The 22,227-nt window shown below is 35.4% G+C and overlaps 1 protein-coding gene across 1 annotated transcript in view; it reads right to left on the bottom strand.

The window, feature by feature from the left end:
• The window catches only part of LRP1B (LDL receptor related protein 1B), a 1,467,083-nt gene that overhangs the window by 429,809 nt on the left and 1,015,047 nt on the right, over window positions 1-22,227 (bottom strand). The gene's annotated exons all lie outside the window — the stretch shown is intronic.

Genomic DNA, 22,227 nt, shown 5'->3' with positions numbered 1-22,227 from the left:
AATGTTCTAATTTCATTCTTTTACATGTAGCTGTCTGGTTTTCCCAGCACCAATTTTTGAAAAGACTGTCTTTTTTCCATTGTATATTCTTGCCTTCTTTGTAATATATTAATTGACCATTAGGTGCATGGGTTTATTTCTGGGCTTTCTGTCCTGTTCCTTTAATCTATATGTTTATTTTTGTGCCAATACCATAATGTTTTGGTGACAGTAACTTTGTAGTAAAGTCTGAAGTCAGGGAGCCTGATTCCTCCAGCTCCATTTTTCTTTCTCAAGGTTGCTTTGGCTATTCAGGTTCTTTTATGTTTCCATGCAAATTGCAAAAATTTTTGTTCTAATTTGTGAAAAATGTCCTTGGTAATTTGATAGGAATTTCATTCAATCTGTAGACTGCCTTCAGTAGTATAGTCATTTTGACAATATTGATTCTTCCAATCCAAGAACATGGTATATCTTTCCATCTGTTTGTGTCATATTCAATTGTTTCATCAGTGTCTTATAGTTTTCAGAGTACAGATCTTCTGCCTACTTACGTAGGTTTATTCCTAGGTATTTTATTCTTTTTGATGCAATGGTAAGTGGGATTGTTTCCTTAATTTCTCTTTTGTATTTTTCCTTGCTAGTGTATAGAAATGCAACAGATTTCTCTGTATTAATTTTGTATCCTGCCTTTTTACCAAATTCATTGAGGAGCTCTAGTAGTTTTCTGGTATAGTCTTCAGGATTTTCTATGTATAGTATCATGTCATCTGTAAACAATGAGTTTTACTTCTTTACCAATTTGTGTCTATGTTCATCAGTGATATTGGCCTGTAATTTTCTTTTTTTGTGGTATCTTTGTCTGGTTTTGGTGTTAGGGTGATTGTGGCCTCATAGAATGTGTTTGGAAGTGTTCCTTCCTCTGAAATTTCTTGGAATAGCTTCAGAAGGATATGTGTTAATAACTCTTCTCTAAATGTTTTATAGGATTTGCCTATGAAGCCATCTGGACCTGGATTCTTGTTTGGTGGGAGTTTTTAATTACAGTTTCAATTTCAGTACTTGTATTTGGTCTGTTTATATTTTCTGTTTCTTCTTGGATCAGTGGAGATTGTACCTTTCTAAGAATTTGTCCATTTCTTCCAGGTTGTCGGTTTAATGGCACAGAGTTGTCTGTAGTAGTCTCTTATGGTCTTTTGTATTTCTGTGGTGTCCATTGTAACTTCTCATTTATCATTTCTAATTTTATTGATTTGGGTCCTCTCCCTTTTTTTCTTGATGAGTCTGGCTAAAGGTTTATCAATTTTGTTTATCTTTTCAAGAACCAGCTTTTAGTTTCATTGATCTTTTGTATTGTTTTCTTTTTCTCTATTTCATTTATTTCTGCTCTGATTGTTATGATTTCTTTACTTCTACTAACTTTGCGTTTTGTTTGTTCTTCTTTCTCTAGTTGCTTTAGGTGTAAGGTTAGGTTGTTTGAGGTTTTGCTTGTTTCCTGAGGTAAGCTTGTGTCACTATAAACTTCCCTCTTAGAATTGGTTTTGCTGCATCGCATAGGTTTTAGATCATTGTGTTTTTGTTTTCATTTTTCTCTGGGTTCCTGTTTGATTTTTTTCAGTGACCACTGGTTGTTTAGTAGCATATTGTTTATCCTCCATATATTTGTGTTTTATGCATTTTTTTCCCGTGTAGTTGATTTCTAATCTCATAGTGTTGTGGTTGAAAAAGATGCTTGATATGATTCCAATTTTCTTAAATTCACTGGGGCTTGCTTTGTGGGCCAGCATGTGATCTGTCTGGAGAAGGTTCCATGTGCACTTGAAAAGAATATGTATTCTGCATCTTTTAGAAGGAGCACTCTATAAATATCAAATAAGTCCATCTGGTCTAACATGTCATTTAAGGCCTGTGTTTCCTTATTGATCTTCTGTCTGGACTATCTGTCCATTAATGAAAGTGGGGTGTTAAATTCCCCCACTATTGTTGTGTTACTGTTGATTTCTCCTTTTATGGCTGTTAGAATTTGCCTTATATACTGAGTTGGGTACCTATATATATATTTACAATTGTTATATCTTCTTTTTGGATTAATCCCTTGATCATTATGTAGTGTCCTTCTTTGTCTCTTGCAACAGTCTTTATTTTAAAGTCTATTTTGTCTTATATGTGTATTGTTACTCCAGCTTTCTTCTGAGTTCCATTTGCATGGAATACCTTTTTACATCCTTTCACTTTCAGTCTGTATGTCTCTCTAGAACTGAAGCAGTCTCTTGTAGACAGCATATATACAGGTCTTATTTTTTTATCCATTCAGTCTATGTGTTTTGGTTAGAGCATTTAATCCATTTACAGTTAAGGTAATTTTCAATATGTATGTTCTTATTACCATTGTTAATTATTTTGGATTTATTTTTATAGATTTTTATTCTTCCTTTCCTCTTTTGTTCTCTTCCATTATGATTTGATGACCATCTTTCCTGTTGTGTTTAGCTTCCTTTTTCTTTTTTGTGTGTATATCTATTATAGGTTATTTATTTGCAGTTACCATGAAATTTTGATATAGCAGTCTACATGTATACATGATTTAAGTTGCTCATCTCTTAATTTCAAATGCATTTCAAATATCCTGCATTTGTACACTCCTTCTCTTATAATTACTGTTTTTTATCCTGCATTTGTACACTCCTCCTTAATTATCCTGCATTTGTACACTCCTCCTCTTATACATAATGGTTTTCATATCACATTTGTGTGTAAATGATTTCCTACCTTTACTGTAAATGATTTCCTGCCTTTACCAGTGAGCGTTCCCATTTTTAAATTTTCTTCTTTCTAGTTGTGTGCTTTTATTTTCTGCCTAGAGAAGTTCTTTAGCATTTGTTGTAAAGCTGGTTTGGTGGTGCTGAATTCTTTTAGTTTTGCTTGTCTGTAAAGCTTTTGATTTCTCCATCAAATCTGAAGGAGAGCCTTGCTGGGTAGAGTATTCTTGCTTGTAGGTTTTCCCCTTTCATTACTTTAAATATATTGCACCTCTCCCTTCTGGCTTACAGAGTTTCTGCTGAAAAATCATCTGATGGTCTTATGGGGATTGACTTGTATGTTATTTGTTGCTTTACCCTTGTGCTTTAAATATTTTCTCTTTGTCTTTAATTTTTGTCAGTTTCATTACTCTGTGTCTCAGTGTGTTCCTCCTTGAATTAATCCTGTATGGGACTCTGTGCTACCTGGACATGGGTGACTGTTTCCTTTCCCATGTTAGGGAATTTATCAGCTATTATCTCTTCAACTATTTTCTCAGGCCCTTTCTCTCCCTATGGGACCCCTATAATGTGAATGTTACTACATTTGATGTTGTCTCAGAGGTCTCTTAAACTGTCCTCATTTCTTTTTACTCCTTTTTCTTTATTCTGTTCCATGGCAGTGATTTCCACCACTCTGTCTTCCAGCTCACTGATTCGTTCTTCTGCCTCACTTATTCTGCTATTGATTTGTTCCACTATATTTTTCATTTCAGCTATTGTATTCTTCAACTCTGTTTGATTGTTCTTTATATTTTCTAACTCTTTGCTAAAAGCTTGTAACTTCTTGCTCTGCACATCCGTTGTTTTCTCAAGTTCTTGGATCATCTTTACAATCATTACTCTGAACTCTTTCTTGGGTAGATTGCCTATATCCACTTCACTTAGTTGTTCTTCTGGGGGTTTATCTTGTTCTTTCATCTGGAACATATTCCTTTGCCATCTCATTTTGTTTAAATTTCTATTTGTATTTTTATGTATGTGGTATGTAAGTACCATTTCTTGACGTTGGATAAATGGTTCTCTATAAGGGATATCCTATGTGTCCCAGCAGTGTACTCCCCTCTCTTCACTCAAGGGCCTAGGACCAGCTGGGCTAGTCCTAGGTTCTGACTTGTGTTTGCAACTCAGTTCACCAGGCTGCAAGATCTTAGGTTTCTTGCTTCTGGTGACTGCCCCCTGGTGAGTGAGGCTGGGCTAGAGGCTTGTGTAGGTTTCCTGGTGGGAGGGGCTGGTGCCTTCGCACTGGTGGTTGGAGCTGAGTCTTGGCACTCTGGTGGTCAGGGAGGTATCAAGTGGTGTGTCTAGAGGTGGCTGTGGGCTCAGGACATCTTTAGGCAATCTATCTGCTGATGGGTGAGGCTGCGTTCCTACCCTGTTGTTTGTTTGGCCTGAGGCATCCCAGCACTGAAGCTTACAGGATGTTGGGTGGGACCAGGTCTTGATGCCAAGGACCTAAACTATCTAATTTCAGCCAGAGTTCACATAGGTCCCTGCTCTGTCTGCCACCACCTTTTATGACCCCAAACAGAGCCACAGTCACCCCCTGCCTCCCAAGGACACCCTTCAAGACCAGCAGGTACATCTGGCCCAGGCTCCTGTGGAGTCACTGCTTTTACCCTGGGACTTCGTGCATGTGGGACCTTTAGTTCACCCTCCAAGAGAGGAGTTTCTGTCTCCTCCAGTCCTGTGGGGCTCCTGCAGACAAGCCCTGCTGGACCTCAAAGCCAAATGCTCTGGGGGCTTCTCCTCCCAGTACCAAACCCCTGAGCTTGGGAGCCTGGTGTGAGGCTCAGTGTTCTCACTCCTGTGGGAGAACTCATACAGTATAACTCTTCTCCAGTTTGTGAGCTGTGAACCTGGGTGGTATGGTATTTGAGAATATCATGAGTGTGCTCCTCCTACCTTCTTGTGGTTTCTTCTTTATGTATTTGGATGAGGAATATCTTTTTTGTAGATTCCACTCTTTTTTATTGATGGTTCCTTCACAGTTAGTTGTATTTTTGTGAGCTCATGAGAGGAGGTGAGCTCAAGGTCCTCCTAATCTGCCATCATTTTTCCCTCTCTCCTATAGCTTCTTAAAGCACTGTTTTTATCATCCTCATCACTGGCCCTAGGATGGCCTCCATTATGATATGTTTTAATAAAATATAAATTTATTGTCTGAAAAGTTATTTAAAAATTAGGTAAACATGAGACCACTATTCAGCTCTCATTACAGACTGTCACCTCAATGTCTCTGTTTCTAATGTAAGTTGGAGTTACTGTTTCAAAAAAAAATACAGAGAAGTTGATCTCCTTTTTAAGATGTGATAAATATCACTAGGGAATGTAGAATAAATAAAATAAATGTAAATAGCCTTGATATGAAAACCCCATTAAGCTTAAAATCAAGGCCATGTTTTCATACAAACAATAGCCAGTGTTCTGTTGGAACATTTCTGTGTGAGAGTTTTCCCAAAGTTTATGAAGATTAACACTTAATCTCTTAAAGCTGATTTATTCAGATAAAGAAGTAGGTGTATAATCTAACTCCCACAGCAGATAATCATATTATAATTAAGTTCTAGGTTAAAATAAGAATACCATGTGTAAAAAACCTCAACAAAATATTAGCAAACCAAATGCAATAATACACTAAAAGGATCATTTATCATTATCAAGTGAGTTTTACCCCAGGGTTGCAAGGATGGTTCAATGTCTGCAGATCAATCAATGTGGTATATCATATAAACATATTGAAGAATAAAACTCATATGATGATCTCAATAGATGCAGGAGAAGATTTTGACAAAGTTCAGCATACATTTATGACAAAAAAAAATCTCCAGAAAAAGGATATGAAGGAAACATATCTCAACATAATTAAGGCATATACACAACAAGCCCATGTGTAACATAATACTCAATGATGAAAAGATGAAAACATTTCCTCCAAGATCTGGAACAAAACAAGGATGCCCACTCTCACCACTTTTAGTATTGGAAGTCCTAGCCACAGTCCCAGCAATCAGACAAGAAAAAGAAATAAATCCAGTTTGGAAGGGAGAAGTAAAACTACCACTAATTGCAAATGACATGATATTATAGAAGGACAATTCTCAAGATACCACGAAAAAAGTACTAGAACTCATGAATGATCTCAGTCAAGTTGCAGGACATTATACAAAATTAATATACAGAAATCTGTTGCATTTCTATATACCAACAATGAACTATCAGAAAGAAAAATTTTTTCTAAGATTCTATTTACAATTGCATCAAAAAGAACAAAACACATGGGAATAAATCTAACTAAAGAGGTAAAATATCTGTATTTGGAAAACTATAAGACAGTGAGGAAAGAAATGAAGATGACACAAATAGATGGAAATATATATAATGTTCATGAATAGGAAAAATTAATATTGTTAAAATGACCATACTACTCAAGGCAATCTATAGATTCAGTTCAATCCCTATCAGAATACCAATGGCATTTTTGTTTTTTTCATAGAGCTAGTAGAAATAATTCTAAATTTTGTATGGAAAGACAAAAGTCAAAATAGTCAAATAGTCAAAACGATCTTAAGAAAGAAGAACAAAGCTGGAGGTATGCTCCCTGATTTCAAACTATACTACAAAGCTACAGTCATCAAAATCATACAGTATTGGCACAAAAATAGACATATACATCAATGGACCAGAATAGAGAGCCCAGAAATAAACCGACATTTTTATGGTCTATTAATGTACAACAAAAGAGGCATATGATGAGAATATACAATGGGGAAAAGACATCCTCTTCAGTAAATGATTTGGGACAGTTGGACAGCTACATGCAAAAGAATCAAACTGGATTACTCTCATGCCATGCATAAAAATAAATTCAAAACAGATTAAGGAGTTTGTAAGACATGCAATCACATAAAAGTGGACATTTTGAGACTTTCTTCTCACAAAATTGCTCTTTTCATTACAATTTTCACTTTTTGAAATTAAATAGGTATTATAATTTCAGATTGGGCAAAGGTGAAAAATGCATATGAGATTTGGGTTTTTAAAAATTATTTAAAAATAAATTTAGCTAAACACAGTTTTAAAAAGGTAGCTAGATTTCTATTTACCTAACTTATGGTCCCAAATAGCCATCAGTTAATCATTTATTCCCTTATATTACATAGTACATTTCTCCTTGATCACATAGATTGTGAGATACAAAAGATCATAGAAAAAAATTAAACTCTTTCACGTACCAAATATTTATTGTGTACCTATTGTGTACCAAACACTATCCTAAACATTAGGGATAGTGCAAATAGCATTTTAAGTTTTTAGTTAATATTTCAAAACATGATTTTCAAATAAAAATATCAATGTACCAAAACCAAATGGACCATCATTGCAATTCTTTTTCGGTGAATATCATGCAGTCATACATACAATACTGCTACTTCCTAGGAAAGAAAAGCAGCTTTGTAGATATCTAGCAAAGATCTTTAAAAAAAGAGTAGCCTGAGAACTAGGAGAACCAAGTGTCATGGACGAAATGGTGTCACGGGCCTCAATGGAGAAATGGATTATCAGAAGTAGAGAGTGGCCAACAATTTCAAATGAAATAAGGTCACTGGCTTTGCCAAGCAGAAATTCATTAGTGTCTGTTATCAGATATGAGTGAGCACATGACAAATAGCAATGGTTGATGGAGTAAGGAGAATGAGTCAGTGGGTACAGATTACTCATTTAAAAAATGTTGTGAAAGGAAAGGTGAAGAGGATAGTGGAAAGCTGAGAAAGAGAGAGGTTTGTTCATACTTTTATTTTTAGTATGAAGAATAAGCATGATTTTAGGTTTAGGAGGATAGCTACTGGGAAGGAGAAATGAAACATGTAGGAGAATAAAGAGTGGGAATTTCTTGGGACAAGGAGAAAAAGGGTTTAGCTGTAAAGTTTAGAGCTGAAAGTCCACCTTCTAAAATTAAAAAGTGGAAGATTAAAATGGGTAAATAAGGATAAATAATAATAGTAATGGTAAGTAATAATCAAGGTAATAATCGTTGACATTATTTGAAATATATATACACACACACACACTCATACATACACACAGATACACATACGCATGTATATCTCTGTTTAAAGTCCTTGATATGTTGTAATAGGCACTATTATTATCCTTATTTTATTGATGAGTAAGCTGAGACACAGATGGGTTAATAATTTGCAGAAATTACACAATTACTAAGGAGGAGAGCCATGATTTGAACCAAGGAATCATTTTAGAGTCCAGATTCTTATCTACCACATCTCAATAAAACTGATTAATTCTGTAAATGAAAATGAGAAAAACTGAGGATATTTTCTTAACCCTTCTATTTTTGGCCTGTAAGATAAGGAGAAAATACATTTACTGAGAATTATGAGGACAGGAATAGAAAGAGTTTTATGATGATGGCAAAGAAAACTATGGAATCATATGTTTCTGTGTGTTTTCTCTCATAAAATACCTTTACTTTGGAATGAGAAACTAATAAAATTTTTGTGGAATTTTAGTAGGTACTTACCAGAAAGATCAGAGTTACTAAATTTTCTGATTTAGTTACTAGATTTTTAGGTTGTAGAGTTCAATTCTTACCTATGAGATTTTTCAAAATTAGCAGAGGTCTTAATACTTTTAAAACCTCAGAACATATTAGCATTTAAGACAGGACAAGACATTTTTATTTTCCATTAAGGAATCAAAAACAAGTGTTCTACATATAACTAGTTCCAACTCTATGTATATGTTTTCTCCTAAAAGTAATCTACTGGTCCCTGCCTTTGAATATTGTATTAGTTTGCTAACACAGACGAGGAGGCTTAAACAAGAAAACTCATTTTCTCACAGTTCTGGTGGCTGGAGGTCCAAGATCAAAGTGTCGGCAGGTTTGGTTTCTTCTGAGGCCTCTCTTCTTGGCTATCTTCGTGCTGTGTCCTCACATGGTCTTTGCTGTGTTGTCTGTGTCCTAATATCTTCCTCTTATAAGGGTATCAGTCATATTGAATTAGGGCCCACCCATATTACCTTATTTTCTCCTCTTTGAAGGCCCTATCTCCAAATACAGTCACATTCTGAGGTACTGGGAGTTAGGATTTTAGCACATAAATTTAGGGGATTGGGGAAGGGGACACAATTTGATCCATAACAAAGAACATTAAAAAAATCTTATATGTTTTTTCATCTGTCTGGTCAGAACAAGAGTGGGATTACTTCAAGAGCAGGTTTGAGCTATCCTTTTCCTCAGCATCCTTAGCACTCTGGAATAAAAACTCATAATGATGAGCTTTGATAGTAAAGAAAAATGAATATCAGTCTAACAAGGAAAGAATGAAGTTAAAAATAATTGGCACATTTAGTGTTCTAGGAATCAGGGGAAAAAAAGTAAGTCAGCAACCCTTCTGCACTGTGACTTTGTCAAAACAGCAACCAACTTTCTTCAGTGGCTGCTTCAGACTGAATTAAGATTCACTTCACCCTTACAATCAAAAACTGCTGATGCTTAACTGGAATAGTTTGGGCCAGGCACTGTGGTAAGCACTCTATTGTCACTGTTTTCATTAATACTCATACAAACTGATGGTTAATGCAAATATTTTCCTAATTTTCAGTTAAGGCTTAAGCAGATTATATTACAGTGGTGAACAGAACCTAAACTTGAATCCAAGCCTCACTTATTCCAAAGTCCATGATTTTAATCTTAACAGAATACTAACTTACCAAATATCTCTGGTATCAATAGACATTATGAGGACTGGATAATGTGACCCAGATTTTGATATTACCATAATTCATAAGACAAATCTCTAAAAATCTAATTTTGTGATGGCAATGGGTAAAGAAAGATTTAGATATCATATTTGAACCTTTAAATATTATTTGTAACTCTTTAACACAAAATACTAGTAGTCCCAAAATCGTGCAAATGACACTATTGATTTTGTGGAATTTCAGTGGCAGTGCTGCATGAAATGGTTTGTTGTATTAAACGTGTAAAATTGCGCTACATGGGGCATAAGTCATGAGAAGATGTGACTCAATAAAAGTGGCTTTATTAGCATTATTGACCAAAAATGTTACCTGATTCATGATGGTTAACAAAGAGAAGATTTATTTGGCTTATGGCTCATGTTTTCAATGCTAACCATTTTTGCCAGTATTATCATACTTAAATTACATTATTTCTGACGTTCCAAGTGAAGAGTGCTGAAGAAATAGGAAATCACATTTCCCATAATACTTAGCATAATATATTAAATGCACTATATATATATTTTTTTTTTTTTTTTTTTTTTTGCTGTACGCGGGCCTCTCACTGTTGTGGCCTCTCCCGTTGCGGAGCACAGGCTCCGGACATGCAGGCTCAGCGGCCATGGCTCACGGGCCCAGCCGCTCTGCGGCATGTGGGATCTTCCCAGACCCGTGCCCCCTGCATCGGCAGGCGGACTCTCAATCACTGTGCCACCAGGGATGCCCCACAATAAATATTTTTGAAACAAATGAAATAAAGGAAAAGCAAAAGAATTGATACATGAGCATTATTTATTAATCTATTCACACCTAAAGTCAAGAGTAACTGCTCATGTTAACAAAGGATATTTTCATATCAGTGAAATAAAACACTTCAATACTTTCTATGAAGAATAAATAAATACGATGTATATGGTTTTATAAACCTGCTAAAGAGATGAGTGCAAGTAAAAACATACTATTACTTATTAAATGATAGAACCTTTAATATTTCATTTTAAATGAGAGTAAGCAGATTGTGTTCTTGGTAGATACTAAAAGAATATTTGACAAATTGAATTAAATAAGGCAAGAATAAAAAGGCTAATTTAACAGAGTCTATAGGGAGGTGATAATTTCAGACTGCAATATTATCTTGTGCAAAAGTATTAAACTACTTGATAACTGTGATTCTGTCTTCTCAAAGATAAGAAAATATTAAGTTTAGGTAAAGCTTATCTTTTTTTAGGATAATTCAATCCAGACACTAAATTCTTTTCTAGCTTTACTACTAAACCAATCACTTTTGTAAGGAACTCAGTAATAAAAGGAGCCCATAGTGTATACTCACCAAGTAAGGTTAACAGTGATATGGATTTGATTTATATGCTATGTCTAAGAAATTTCGTGCACAGCAGAAACAGGAATGGCACATGTGGATATAACTGCAAGTCATATTATGAAGTCACTTGTATTTTAAGAATCCATCTGTTACCGGATGATTTTAAAGTAAGATAAATGTTTGTTGGCTTAATACTATTCTCAGAAAAAATATTAATAACCTGATTTATAAGCAAAAGTCATCAGTTAATCCTTACGGTTATTGGTCAGACTTCATTATAATGTGACAAAACTAGTAGTTCAGACTATCTACTCTAGAAAGCCCCTTTCATCATCCTGACTGGTAGAGATTTCATTTTACTCTGAGTCCCTGTAAAAGTCTGTTTATACTCATACCACCCTTGTGTCTTACTAACTTGTAGTTATTTCTGCTGGTAAAATTTTCTCTACTACCTTGTAAATTCCAAGAGGGCAAGAATCTTGATTTTCAGAGAGCATAAGATTCCTTCCTTTGGTGAATATCACTAATTGCTTAGTAAGTCCCAGCAAGTCTGCAGCCAGGGTCAGACTGCCGCAAAGGCATTTGTACAACAGTCAACACAGTGTCCTGAGGGCCTACAGTGGGCTGGGCTGGAGATACACTGATGGGCAAGGCACATTGTCTGCCCTCTTGCAACAAAGAAGCTGTTTCAATAAAAAGAGAATAATATCATAAATAAGGCTAGAAGCAAATTGTGCAAACTGGGAAGACGTGCTTAGATCTGACTTCATGGATGTGTGTGTGTACCATGTAGGTATTGAGAAAGCGAAACTGAAGTGTGACGTGTGAACTCAAGTTAAGTAAGTGAAATACAGGTAAGGAAACAGCACATTCAATATTTATCTAGAGGTAAGAGAGAGAATGTCTCACTCGATACAGTCCAACTGTTTAGCAGAGTAGACATTTAATAAATCCGAATAGAATTATTTAATTTGGGTATACATTCAGAAGATAGACTTATCCTCTCTTATCTCTGAATCTGGGTTCATATATGCAAATTACACAGAAAGAATCCCCTGCATTCGAGTATGTGGAAAACTTATGCATTGATTTACACTTCCTATAGCTTAAATAACTCATTTGTCATTAATACCTCTTCAGAATGACAGACTGTATTATGTAATGTGCTAAATACAAATATCAGTCGCAGTTTGCTCCCTTGCATTGTGAATACATTTTAATAATAGCAATGGAGGTAAATCAGAGTGTGAGGAAAATGTTATGGAGTTTACAAAATAAATTATAAATAAGAGTCTAATGCTATATGAGAGGTCTTTAATCAATTACTGAATTTGGCTTCTGAGTATAAATACATGGCTCACGTCATTCTGGTGGAAATTGCTTGGAAAATTATGCTTCTATTTTTATTAATTTTGAAACAAATTTTCATCTTTTCTCTGAACTCTGTTCTCTGCTTAACATTGGTAGAGGAGAAAGGTTATTGTAGATGTCTTTTTTGAATGGTGACTAAATTAATCTTATTTTCTATTATTATCTATTAGGTGAAACTAACAGGCACTTTTCACAGACATTAGCTGTTCCAGACTTCAGTACTCCTGTCATCCTAACCATGCACATTACTATAAGATAACCTGCCTTGCCAATTCATTTCATCCTGTCTAGCCCATTCAAATCCCAGGGTTTTGTGAATATGGCAAAAACACAGAACTTTACACTCTACAAAGGTTTTGCCATTTCAGATTTTATGGCTTAATGAATAATTCTGTTCTTATCCATCACTCTACACAGATAGGTGTCTAAGCAACATTATCCTGCAGATTCAAAAGGGATGAGACAAAAGGAACTTATGAAAATGTGCTTTATTACATGATAAAGGTATTCCTGTATATCTCATGCATACTTATATTAATACCAACATTCCTTTTTATTTTTTTTTTCAGGTTTTATTTAGTGTTGTTTCTGTCTTGGCACTCAACCAAACTTAAATTGTCAGCAGCCCTGAAGTTGCAAAGTATGGAACACTTTGGATCTTTGGAAAATCAAATGCTTCTAAAGATAAGAATTCATTCTGTTATGTTGAATATATTACTGTCTATTTTTTTTTATTTTTTAAATTGGAGTATAATTGCTTTACAATGTTGTGTTAGTTTCTGCTGTACAATGCAGTGAATCAGCTATATGTATACCTATATCCCCCTCCCTCTTGGACGTCCCTCCCATGCACCCATCTAGGTCATCACAGAGCACTGAGCTGAGCTTCCTGTGCTTTATAGAATGTTCCCACTAGCTATCTATTTTATGCATGGTAGTGTATATATGTCAATCCTAATCTCCCAATTCGTCCCACCCACCCTTTCCCCCCGTGTCCACATATCCTTTCTCTACGTCTGTGTCTCTATTCCTGCCCTGCAAATATGTTCATCTGTACCATTTTTCTACATTCCACATATATGTGTTAATATACGGTATTTGCTTTTCTCTTTCTGGCTTACTTCACTCTGTATGACAGACTCTAGGTCCATCCACATCTCCACAAATGACCCAATTTTGCTCCTTTTTATGGCTGAGTAATATTCCATTGTATATATGTACCACATCTTCTTTATCCATTGTTGGACATTTAGGTTGTTTCCATGTCCTGGCTATTGTAAATAGTGCTGCAATGAAAATGGGGGTACATGGTTCCTTTTGAATTATGGTCTTCTGAGGGTATATTCCCAGTAGTGGGATTGCTGGGTCATATGATGATTCTATTTTTAGTTTTTTAAGGACCTCCATACTATTCTCCATAGTGGCTGTATCAATTTACATTCCCACCAACAGTGCAAAAGGGTTCCCTTTTCTCCACACCCTCTCCAGCATTTATTGTTTGTAGATTTTTTGATAATGGCCATTCTGACCTGTGTGAGGTGATACCTCATTGTAGTTTTGACTTGCATTTCTCTAATAACTAGTGATGTTGAGCAGCTTTTCATGTGCTTGTTGGCCATCTGTATGTCCTCCTTGGAGAGGTGTCTATTTAGGTCTTCCACCCATTTTTTTGATTGGATTGTTTGGTTTTTTTTGATATTGAGCTTCATGAGCTGTTTATGTATTTTGGAGTTTAATCCATTGTCTGTTGCTTCATTTGCAAATATATTCTCCCATTCTGAGGGTTGTCTTTTCATCTTGTTTATGCTTTCCTTTGCTGTGCAAAAGGTTTTAAGTTTTATTAGGTCCTATTTGTTTATTTTTGTTTTTATTACTCTAGGAGGTGGGTCAAAAAAGATCATGCTGTGGTTTATGTCAAACAGTGTTTTTCCTATGTTTTCCTCTAAGAGTTTTATAGTGTCCGGTCTTCCATTTAGGTCTTTATTCAGTTTTGAATTTATCTTTGTGTATCATGTTAAAGAATGTTCTAATTTCATTCTGTTACATGTAGCTGTCTGGTTTTCCCAGTACCACTTATTGAAGAGGCTGTCTTTTCTCCATTGTATATTCTTGCCTCCTCTGTCATAAATTAGGTGACCATATGTGTGTGGGTTTATCTCTGGGCTTTCTATCCTGTACCATTGATCTGTATTTGTGTTTTTGTGCCAGTACCATCCTGTCTTGATTACTGTAGCTTTGTAGTGTAGTTTGAAGTTGGGGAGCCTGATTCTTCCAGCTCCATTTTTCTTCCTCAAGATTGCTTTTACTCTTCAGGGTCTTTTGTGTTTCCACACAAATTGTAAAAATTTTTTGTTCTAATTCTGTGAAGAATGCCATTGGTGATTTGATAGGGATTGCATTGAATCTGTAGGTTACTTTGGGTATTTTTCTCACAATATTGATTCTTCTAATCCAAGAAGAATCCATCTGTTCATGGTATATTTCTCCATCTTTTTATGTCATCTTAGATTTCTTTCATCAGTGTTTTATAGTTTTTTGAGTACAGGTCTTTTGCCTCCTTAGGTAGGTTTATTCCTAGGTGTTTTATTATTTTTGTTGCAATGGTAAATGGGATTGTTTCCTTAATTTCTCTTCCTGATCTTCTGTTGTTAGTGTATAGTAATGCAAGAGATTTCTGTGCATTAATTTTGTATCCTGCAAACTTACCAAATTCATTGATTAGTTCTAGTAGTTTTCTGATGGCATCTTTAGGATTTTCTACGTATAGTATCATGTCATCTGCAAACAGTGACAGTTTTACTTCTTATTTTCCAATTTGTATTCCTTTTATTTCTTTTTCTTCTCTGATTGCTGTGGCTAGGACTTCCAAAACTATGTTGAATAAGAGTGGTGAGAGTGGACATCCTTGTCTTGTTCCTGATCTTAGTGGAAATGATTTCAGTTTTTCACCATTGAGAATGATGTTTGCTGTGATTCTGTCATATATGTCCTTTATTATGTTGAGGAAGATTCCCTCTATGCCCATTTTCTGGAGAGTTTTCATCATAAATGGGTGTTGAATTTTGTCAAAAGCTTTTTCTACATCTATTGAGATGATCATATGGTTTTCAATCCTTAATTTGTTAACATGGTGTATCACATTGATTGATTTGCATATACTGAAAAAACCTTGAATTCCTGGGACAAATCCCACTTGATCATGGTGTATAATCCTTTTAATGTGTTGCTGGATTCTGTTTGCTAGTATTTTGTTGGGGAATTTTGCATCTCTTAGAGTGATACTGGTCTGTAATTTTCTTTTTTTGTTGTATATTTGTCTGGTTTTGGTATCAGGGTGATGATAGCCTCATAGAACGAATTTGGGAGTGTTCCTCCCTCTGCAACTTTTTGGAAGAGCTTGAGAAGGATAGGTATTAGCTCTTCTCTAAATGTGATAGAATTTGCCTGTGAAGCCATCTGGTCCTGAATTTTTGTTTGCTGGATTTTTGTGTGTGTGTGTGGTGCACGGGCCTCTCACTGTTGTGGCCTCTCCCGTTGCGGAGCACAGGCTCCGGACGTGCAGGCTCAGCAGCCATGGCTCACGGGCCTAGCCGCTCCGTGGCATGTGGGATCTTCCCAGACTGGGGCACAAACCTGTGTCCCCTGCATCGGCAGGTGGACTCTCAACCACTGCGCCACCAGGGAAGCCCTTGCTGGAATATTTTTAATTACAGTTTCAATTTCATTACTTTGATAAGTCTGTTTATATTTTCTAATTCTTCCAGGTTTGTTTAGTCTTGGAAAATTGTACCTTTCCAAGAATTTGTGCATTTCTTCGAGGTTATCCATTTTATTGGCACATAATTGCTTGTAGTAGTCTCTTATAATCCTTTGTATTTGTACAGTGTCAGTTGTAATTTCTCCTTTTTCATTTCTAATTTTATTGGTTTGCGTTCTCTTTTTTCTTGATGAGTCTGGCTAAAGGTTTATCAATTTTATCTTTTCATAGAACCAACTTTTAGTTTTATTGAATTTGTTATTGTTTTCTTCATTTATAGATTCATTTATTTCTGCTCTGATCTTTATGATTTCTTTCCTTCTACTGACTTTGGGTTTTCTTTGTTCTTCTTTCTCTAGTTGCCTCAGGTGTTAGGTTAAATTGTTTATTTGAGATTTTTCTTGTTTCTTGAGGTGAGATTGAATTGCAATAAACTTCCCTCTTAGAACTGCTTTTGCTGTGTCCCACAGGTTTTAGGTCATAGTGTTTTTGTTGTCATTTGTTTCTATGTATTTAGTTATTTCCTCTTTGATTTCTTCAGTGATCTCCTGGTTATTTTGTAGCACACTGTTTAGCCTCCATGTATTTGTGTTTTTTATGGGTTTTTTTTCCTGTAATTGATATCTAATCTCATAGCCTTGTGGTCAGAAAAGGTGCTTGATATGATTTCAATTTTCTTAAATTTACTGAGGCTTGATTTGTGACCCAGGATGTGATCTATTTGGCAGAATGTTCTGTGTGCACTTGAGAAGAAAGTGTATTCTGCCACTTTCGGGTGGAATATCCTATAAATATTAATAAAATCTATCTGGTCTGTTGTATCATTTAAAGCTTGGGTTTCCTTATTTATTTTTTATTTGAATGATCTGTCCATTGGTAAAAGTGGGGTGTTAAAGTCCCTACTATTACTGTATTACTGTTGATTTCCCCTTTTATGGTTGTTAGCCTTATGTATTGAAGTGCTCCTATTTTGGGTGCATAAATATTTATAATTGTTATATCTTCTTATTGGATTGATCCCTTGATCATTATGTAGTGTCCTTCCTTATCTCTTGTAACAGTCTTTATTTTAATGGCTATTTTATCTGATATGAGTATTGCTACTCCAGCTCTGTTTTGATTTCCATATACATAGAATATCTTTTTCCATTGCCTCACTTTCGGTCTGTATGTGCCCGTAGGTCTGAAGTGAGTCTCTTGTAGACAGCATATATATGGGTCTTGTTTTTGGATCCATTCAGCTAGTCTGTGTCTTTTAGTTGGGGCATTTAATCCATTTACGTTTAAGGTAATTATCAATATGTATGTTCCTATTACTATTTTCTTAATTATTTTAGGTTTGTTTTTGTGGGTCTTTTTCCTCTCTCGTGTCTACCACCTAAAGAAGTTCCTTTAGCATTTGTTGTAGAGCTGGCTTGGTGGTGCTGAATTCTCTTAGCTTTTGCTTGTCTGTAAAGCTTTTGATTTTGCTGTCGTATCTGAATGAGATCCTTGCTGGGTAGAGTAATCTTGGTTGTAGGTTTTTTGCTTTCATCACTTTAACTATATTCTGCCACTCCCTTCTGGCCTGCAGAGTTTCTGCTGAAAAATCAGCTGATAACCTTATGGGGATTCCCTTGTATGTTATTTTTTGCTTTTCCCTTGTTGCTTTTAATGTTTTCTTAGTATTAATTTTTTGTTAGTTTGATTAATATGTGCTCAGTGTGTTCCTCCTTGGGTTTATTTCCTTTCCCATGTTAAGTAAGTTTTCAACTATAATCCCTTCGAATATTTTCTCAAACCCTTTCTTTTTCTCTTCTTCTTCTGAGACCCCTATAATTTGAATGTTGTTGCGTTTAGTGTTGTCCCAGAGGTCTCTGAGATTGTCTTCAATTCTTTTGATTATTTTTTCTTTATTCTGCTCCTTGGCAGTTATTTCCACCATTCTGTCTTCCAGTCTATTGTTTTTCTTCATTTCTTCCCTAACTTACTTTTGCTACTCATATTAACATATTCTATTATTATCGAACGAGTACCTTCTGTCACGTAATTCCAAGAAAAATGTCCTACAGTGTCCAGAAGATATATCAGTTGAGTGTATTAGCTCAATAAATACTATTAAATAATTGAAGAGCTATCATTCTCTTCACCAACAGTTGTCCCTCTCCTTAGGGACCCTCTACTTTCTTCATTCACACTATTTGAAAGTTTGAAGGGAGAAATCACATCAGTTTTTGAAAATCTTTGTATGCTATAGTGGTCATTTTGTATACTGGCCAGATTAACTTATAATGATGTAGCTTTAAAAAACAATGAGTCAGTTAAGGAAAATTAAGGCAAAAACTCAAAATAGTTTATGCTAGTTGAGTGCTTACTAAATACTAGGCACTATTCTTTTTTATTTATTTTATTTCAGCCACACCAAGTGGCTTGAAGGATCTCAGTTCCCTGACCAGGGATTGAACCCAGGCCATAGCAGTGAAAGCCTGGAATCCTAACCACTAGGCCACCAGGGAACTCCCAATACTAGGCACTATTCTAAGCAACATATGTTATTAAATCTTTGAATCTCATCAGTCCTTGAGATTGCAACTAGCATTATGTCTTTCTTTCTGAAAGAGGAAATGGAGGCAAGGAGAGGTGAATTATTTACCCAAAGATATAGCTTGTAAGTGTTGAACAGTGAAGGAGGGGCTGGGTTGAATCTAGGTAGATATCCTGGTTCTAGAATCCCTGCTTCTAACCAGTATCCTATACTACCTCTCATACTTTCTCATAGAAGCTTAAGTTTCTACACTCCTTCCCCCTAATAATTACAACAGTCCAGCCAGGCAAGCATTATAAGTCAAAGAATTGCTTTTACTCTGCAAATGAAGCTTTAATACAAGTCCTTTCACAACCTAATTATATGGCTGGCACATAGCAAGTTCATAATAGCTATTTTTATTACCCACTAAGTGATGAGTTCTCTTTTAGGTTATAAAGGGTATAGAAAAGGGTATATGCAGTGAACTGTGCCTAGAAGAACTTGACATTTCTTTGAGGAGATAATATAGACAAGAATGAAACAAAAGAAAAGCATGTGGCAGTAATTAAGGGAGTGATAAGGATGTGTGAAGCACACATGACAAATCCTGAATGTTGTTTAAGAGGGAGATCACTCTGGCTTGCAGTTCTAGAAAAAACCCACATCTCTTAATGCTGTGGAGGGATGTGAACTGAATGATAAAAATCCCACAAAGTCGAGACCAGCTGAACAGCCATAAAATCTCTTCCATTCTAGTTAAACATGAGTATGGAATTTTAGAAAAGAATATGTACATTCTTGAGACAAAAAAGTGTGCGTAGGTCTGGAGGAAAGGGTCAATTTTACACAGTAGAGAGATTTCTGGTGAGATGGAGCAACTAGATTGAGATCATACGACACCTGGAGAAGACGTAAATAAATTACAATTTGAGATGCAGTATTTTAGAGAGTGATTCAATGAAAGCATTGTTCATGATAGATAGAAACTTTTAAAAAATTACGTCAGGGAAAGGGAAAGTACAAAGAAGATCAACAGTTATTCTGAAATGAAGGAATGAAAACATGGTCTATAATGATGACAATGAATAGGAAAAGTACTTGATGTATATAAATGGTTCAGGTGAAACAGGAGTAGAGGAAGTAAAAAATAGTAATAAGTGAGTTTAGATTCTAACTGGGAATAAAAGTAATGATTTTACTAACAATGAAAATAGGAAGGGTTCTGATTTTTAGGTGGGAAAACAACTTTGGTATGTTATGAGTTTACATTAATAATATAAAAAGGAAAATTTCAGTAAATGTCTAGAGATTTCACACTATTCCATTAGTGAGGAGATAAATTGGCAAATTTGGACTTGGGATAATAATAGTGAAGATCCCAGTATGAATCATCACAATGATTGAACTCTCTAAAAGGGAAAATATGGCCATCCATATTTTTCTGCAGGAACTGCACTTGTACAGTCAGAAACAAAACATAGGGAGGAACATTCGATAGTATAGGAAAATGATAGGAAAATATTAAATGACTCATCCCTTGGTTCAGGTCTGGAAAAACTGTGTGGTCAACAGAGAACTAATTGAATAATGAAGTAAGAAGTGTATGATAGTAATTATAATTCAGATAAAGGAAAAAGCATGCTAATAGATATGATAACATAGGCTTGATGCAATGTCATCAAAATGTGTTCAGAGAGGAAGGACACTAAGTTCAAGGACTTTAGATAGAAGTGCCAAAAAGTGATGTGATCCAGGCTGTCATCAAGCCATTGAAGAAAGTGAAAATAGAGATCGAGAGTTGAGAAGTGTTACTGAAAAGTGTGGGGAGATTGATAAGTGCAATAGAGCAACAATAAGAATGCTATCATCCAAGAAAGATTGCATGAGAGGGAAGGGAAAGAAAAAGGAAGACTACTGGTTTAAATTGTCTAAGGAGATGGAAAGGAAACTTGGTATGTAGTTGGAGGAGAGTATTGGCTAACATTTAGTTTTATCAGCATGTCAGTAAAATAGAACTGCATATTGAAAATTATACTTTGTAGAAATCTAAAACAAGTTAACGAGGTTTGCAAGAGCTGAAAATATTCATTTGAATATGGCATGAAGTATTACTGAGACTGCTATTCTGCAAGAGTGACAAAGCCACATACTGTTTTATAGTAGGTGTTGCAAATAAGACTACTGAAAAATTCTGGAATATAATTTATCTTATGCCATTTTTAAAGCAACATAATTAAAACTCAAGGAAAAATCTGTACATCAATTTCTGTCTTAGGAAATTTATATTCACAAACCATTTATAATGGTTTGTTTTAGGATAACTTCTTTGGACATTCTCTCTCTCTCTCTCTCTCTCTCTCTTTCAGCACTTTTAACCAGATATGTGATACTGAAAAGCTCAGAACAGCAAGTTGAATATGTAAATGATACTTCTTGATTTCCAGTAAACTTGGTTTTTTAGGCTTATGATTTGAGAATAAACAAAGCACATCTCAGTGAGTATATGAAATTGAAACACGTTGCCCTTTCAAATAATAACAGGCATCTTCACTCCTATAAATTATAACAATATTTCAAGAGGAACCTTGGATTTACTTGTTTCCTTGCCTATTTCTACAGGTGCTCTACTGTTTTCTTAAGAATTCTGAATTCACCATACAGCCCCTCAAAGACCTACTTATAATGCATAGTACATTGATTTCATCTGCTGAATTCATGCCATAGATCTCTCAAAAGGAAAGGAAAGTTCTAATATGTATACTTTCTTTTATTACTTTCTATGAACAATGCCTCTTCTAACACTATAGCACAGATTTTTTTTCTTTAGTTGCCATTTACAACTTCCTCATTCAAGTCAAAACTACAAAAAATTTTTTTCAGTCACATTGCTTACATAGAAATGAGGGGCAATTAAAGTGGCTTAATAGCAACTAATCACAAGAGACTTGTGAGAAAAAATCAGCATTATTTGAGCTAAGTCTGAAAAAGTTTATACCCTTGAAGGTGACAGAATCAGTTCCATGCCTTAAATCCACTAACCTTTCCATAGTTTTGTTATATCTTTTTCCCACTAGATAATCCTTTCCTGTCTCATTTTATTTCTTTGCCATCAAACATAGATTGACTTATACCTCATGTGTAAAGCCAGATATTATTGGCATTGATCACTATTGGTTGTCAAGAAACATTATAAGACAAATAGAACAAAAAAGAAAGTGAGTTTCGAAAAGCCTGGCTAAATTTTAATGTATTATTTAGGAAATACTGGAGATAGGCTAATATTCAGTTATACAACTGTGTTGATTGCAGAAGTTGCAAATTCTTCCTCTCCATGTATGTGGGCAACCCCTCTGCAGTTCTTCCCATCAGTGTGAGTTCATTCTTCCATCCCCTGAATATGGACTTGGCCACGTGACTTGGATTGACCAATGAGACATTAGTAAACATGACCTTTAAGATGTTTTTTGGATCCAGCTCTTTCTTGACACTCGGAGGCTGTCCCAAGATGGCCTGTTGGATAGTGAGAGATTTGTGGCCCAGTAACCCAGAAGACAGCCTGCCAACTGTCACACATATGAGGGTGGCCATCCTTGATCATCCAGCCACCATCTGATATACAAGCTGGCCAGAGATCTGAAAAGCTAACACAGAACAGAAGAACCACCCAGCCAACCCATATAATAGTGGGATAAATAAGCAGGTTTTGTTTTTTTTAAAAGCGAAACACTGA

This window comes from Aethalodelphis obliquidens, unplaced genomic scaffold (assembly GCF_003676395.1).
Source record: "Aethalodelphis obliquidens isolate GAN/ISIS:26980383/991018 unplaced genomic scaffold, ASM367639v1 scaffold2, whole genome shotgun sequence".
Lineage (NCBI taxonomy): Eukaryota > Metazoa > Chordata > Mammalia > Artiodactyla > Delphinidae > Aethalodelphis > Aethalodelphis obliquidens.
Note: the sequence above shows the minus strand (reverse complement) of the source record. Positions and strands in the feature narration are given on the sequence as shown.